Source organism: Dasypus novemcinctus, chromosome 10 (genome assembly GCF_030445035.2).
Source record: "Dasypus novemcinctus isolate mDasNov1 chromosome 10, mDasNov1.1.hap2, whole genome shotgun sequence".
Lineage (NCBI taxonomy): Eukaryota > Metazoa > Chordata > Mammalia > Cingulata > Dasypodidae > Dasypus > Dasypus novemcinctus.
This window is the reverse complement of record NC_080682.1, coordinates 34,546,139-34,550,970: the sequence shown is the minus strand read 5'-3', so window position 1 is coordinate 34,550,970 and position 4,832 is coordinate 34,546,139. Positions and strand designations below refer to the sequence as shown.

Here is a 4,832-nt window from a genome sequence, read left to right as displayed (position 1 = left end):
CACTTGCAACATAAAGTGCTGTAAAATTCATCATGAATTTTGGGAGAAATTATATCATTACAATACTATATCAATTGGAATAGTTCTGTCCCTTTGTTTATGTTGCATAGTCATCAATAATTCTTTCTGTTCCAAGACTGAGTAGTTTTCTTAATATTTTGTTTCTATCCACAGAGATTAACGATTTCAGAATGCTAAAGACCATGGCCCTGAGGGACATAAAATATATAAAGCCTGTAACATTTTCCTTGGCTGGATCTTCAGAAATAGAGGAAACTATGTGTCCCACAGGTTTGTTGTTTCTTACTTGAGAATGGATATATGTATTATGTGGAGAGAGTTTGAATGTTGTTTTCATTTTTCTCCTCATTGGGTTAATTAAATATAGTCATATTGATGTGGGCTATGGGTGGGAGGTTCTTTGTCTCTTCTGAGATAACCTAAACTATCTGTGACTTGTGGGTGTGGGATGATAAAAGATTGCAGTCCTGCCCTTGGTGAGCAGGAAACAGTTTAACAATGCAAGGTCTATAAACTTTAAGTATTCAGGGGAAATGCAAACCAAATATGCTAAAAGCTTATCGAATGCTTGAGGTCCATGCTAAAAGCTTACCTAAGATGTGGAAATATATGCTAATTCAAGCCTATTGAGAACTGAAACAAAAGGACCATTTGGCCTTTCCTCTCTGTATAAAAGGGACTAAAAAATCTTGTTGTGGGCTCGGGATTGAAACAGAAAGTTCCCGAGTCCGGCCGGCCGTCAATAAACCATTTTTCCTTCTCAAAATCATTCCTGAGTCCTGACCTCTCTATACTCAAATAATTGAACTTCTCTCAAATTCTACAACAATATGTAAGAGAAAAGAAAATTGTAAAAGAGTTGAATTAGAGTTTTTTCTTACAAATCTCTTTTTTACCTGTCTTTTAATTTAAGAATGTTTTAAGAAAAAGTCATGTTTTATGAATTCCTTCATGGAAAAATTTTTCTCCTTGAGTATTATAAAATATACCAGGGAGGTAATGAAAACAATTTTACCTTCAGAACAAATATCCTGTAATTGCTATTAGTATGAGAAGGAAAACACTGTAAGTAAAATGGAAATTATGTATTATTTCTTTTTTTTCCAACCATTTACCCCAACTCCACCCATGGAACCTAGAAGAGAAGCATGGAGATTCACCTAACAGTTACCTTGATGCTGAAGGTGAAGGTGGCAATAAGAGACACTCAGAAGTATTCATGGATAGATCCAGGCATATGAACAACCTTTGAAGTAGAAAGGAGAAGAATCATTTTGACCTTGTGAAACACATTTTGAAATGCCTTTTGACGACAAGGCTTTTCAAATGTATTACCATATTGACATTTTGTGCCAGATAATTCTTTGTTGTAGGGGGGTTGCCTTGCATACACAGTATAGGAGGTTTAGCAGCATTCTTGGCCTCTATCCACTTGATGCTGTTGTAGAATTTGAGAGAGGTTCAATTATTTGTGTATAGAGAGGCCAAGACTCAGGAATGATTTTGAGAAGGAAAAATGGTTTATTGACGGCCGGCCAGACTCGGGAACTTTCTGTTTCAATCCCAAGCCCACAACAAGAGTTTGAATCCCTTTTTATACAGAGAGGAAAGGCCAAATGGTCCTTTTGTTTCAGTTCTCAATAGGCTTCAATTAGCATATATCTTTCACATCTTAGGTAAGCTTTTAGCATGGACTTCAAACATTCTAGATAAGCTTTTTAGCGTATTTGGTTTGCATTTCCCCTAAATACTTAAAGTTTATAGACCTTGCATTGTTAAACTGTTTCCTGGGCCTGGAGTCCTTGCTATTGTTACCAAGGGCAGGACTGCAGCCTCTTACCATCACACCCACAAGTCAGAGAGCTTAGGTTAAATCTCTGAAGAGACAAAGAGCCTCCCACCCAGAGCCCACATCAAAGTCAGTAGCATTTCATGCAATTGTCATAACCAAAAATGTCTCCAGATTTTGAGGACACAAGTCATTCCTTAGTGTGAACCACTGCTTTGTAGGTTTGCAACATTCTGATTTTTAACCTTTAGTCTTGAAAACAGGAAGAGGTTTTCAATATTATGTATTACTTTGAACTCAAGGAAATTAAATGAGTCAATTTTCTAAGTCAGCGATTAGAGAAAACCATATCATCAGAATCATTCCTTGTTTCAAGCAGGGGTTTCTATATGCCTGTATTCTTGACCTATTCTAAATCAGTTAAAAAATGGAGAGAATATTTTGTTGTGTTGGTTTCTAGTCCAGATTCTCTTCTGCCCATAATAATCCACCTGCTTCATCTATAGTTGTGGGTGAATGGTCGGGGTCAGGAGGAGAGAGAGTCCTTATTCTCTATGTGCATTTGAGGTTTTCTAGAACTGAAAGGTATCTTCTTCCAATCAAAAAAAAAACTGCTGCTGTCTTTCCAACTATACACCATAAATACTTATATTTTGTGAAAATTCAGAAAACTTTACATACTCTTTTTTTAAAGAATGGAGATAAAATGTTTCTATTTCAAAGATGATATGAGGATTCAATATACAATGTAACTTATGTAAGCATGCATAAAATTCTGCCTGCAAAACAAGGCTTACTATTTTTTAACTTGCAGTGTTATCAAGTCATTTTTAAGATCATCAAAAATTCATGAAAATTATCATTTAATAGCTGCATAGTATTTATTATATATATGTGAAATATTTTGACTATTTCCTTCTTATTTAACACTCAAGTTACTTCTAAGTCTTAATATAAATAATGCTGCAATACATCAGTAGGCATTTTTGTTAATAATCACTATTCACATATTTAATTAGTTCTTGCAATAGATTGAAAGTAGTTTAATTAATTTATCAAAAATATCTTTTTAGGGCTTTAGGGTCATAGTTTCAAGAAATTACATAGTTACAAGTAGATATATAAGATAATCCAATTTGCTAAACTCTGGCCAACACTGAAGTGAAGAATGAACACAATAATTATGCTAACACTTTTGAAAAAGTGTTATTATATAGTATCAAGGCTATTTTCTGCTCTATAGATATCAATACAAGATAAAGCCTTGGGGGTTAGCAATCTTAAATAAATATTCCTTCACTTCTGTGGAGAAAAATTGCTTTGAAACCATGGAGAAATAAAGCTAACCAAGCAATAATTTATTTCCAATAATTTAATGTCCCTAAATTGTAAAAGATAAACGTAAAGAATCATATAGGATTCTGCAGATGTCAATACATTTAATGTTTCTATGTAATCTGTGAAATAAACTGTGAGTCTTATGCATTAGTATTCTACTATTTCTGAACTCCCCTTGAACTTGCGAAAAGAAATGTCCTGTATCTTGTTGCCCAAATTATCTTAAACAATTTTTCTTATGTTTGTTTTCAAGAGAGACTAAAAACTAAATTTTTGATTTGTAATGAAAGTGACTTTTAGTTTATCTTTTTTTTCCCAACCCCAAATGAAGTGGTGACATGAACAAGGAAAACTTGAGGTCTGTCAGAGTTCATTCTCCTGGGATTGTCAGACCTCCCTGAGCTGAGCGTTTTCCTCTTCCTGGTCTTCCTTCTCACAATGATGGGCAACCTGGTCATGATCACTGTGATCCAGGCCAGCTCTCAGCTGTACAAACCCATGTACTTTTTCTTGAGCCAGTATTTCTTTGTGGATTTCTGCTACTCCACCACCATTGTGCCAAAGTTGCCGTTCCATATCTTAGACAAGGAAAAACCATTTCCTTCCAGGGATGCATTGCATAATTCTACTTTTTCTACATATATGTTGTCACAGAGGCCGTTCTGCAGGCTGTGATGGTCTATGACCTCTTTGTGGCCATCTATTACTCACTGCTGTACATGGTGATCATGACCCAGAAGCTCCATTTAGGACTGGTATCTGCCTGATATCTTTGTGGAACAGTGTCTTGTCTGATTCACATGTGTTTATCTCTTGAGATTCCATTGCAGAGATCAAATGTGATTTACTACTTCTTTGATTTATCCCCTGTCTTATCTCTTCCTTACTCTGATGTATCTGTGAATGAAATTCTGGTGTTTATTGTGACCAATTTCAATGTGATCATCACCATCGTGATCATACTCACCTCCTCCTATCTGTTTATTCTTATCACCATCATAAGGATGTGCTCTGCAGAAGGGAAGCTCCAAGTCTTTTCCACCTGTGCCTCCCACCTCACAGCCATTGTTGTCTTCCATGGAACAATCTTTTTCATTTATTGCAGGCCGAGTTCTGAGTACAGTCTGGAAACTGAGAAAGTGACCACAGTGTTCTATACTGTGGTGATTCCCATACTGAACCCTCTGATCTACAGCCTGAGGAACAAGGATGTAAAAACAGCTCTCAGTAAATTGGTGGGCTCCAAAATATCTTCTTAGAGACATTTTTATAAAACAGGACTCAGATTTCCAAATAGGATTCTTGTGGAGAGGTGAGTAGGTGGTTTGCAGTGCTACAGTGTAGAGCATAGTAAAGAGCAAGGTAGTTATGAATGAGTCTTTTTTTATTCACATATATTTGTGCCTTTTCAATTTCTAAGAGTAGAATTGAGCATATTTCAAAGTATGCCTCCATATTTTGCTTTTCTTCAATCTGTTTTGTTTAAGCTGTATATGTAAAATGGCACTACTAAGACTCAGGCATTTAGGTTGCTGTAAAACTTTCATAAATCTAATGAATAGTTCATGAAAATTATACTTTTTTCCCCATAACTTTTAGGTAAACTATGATTCTTTTCAAAATTGTAATCCTGTTTTTCACAAGGTATATATTAGTAATTGTTATTATAATCATCATCACTAGC

The 4,832-nt window shown here is 35.3% G+C and overlaps 1 pseudogene; it reads left to right on the top strand.

Moving 5' to 3' along the window:
- The first annotated feature begins 203 nt into the window (after positions 1 to 203).
- On the top strand, positions 204 to 4,407 carry LOC101425820 (olfactory receptor 5L1-like; annotated as a pseudogene).
- Positions 4,408 to 4,832: the final 425 nt, after the last annotated feature.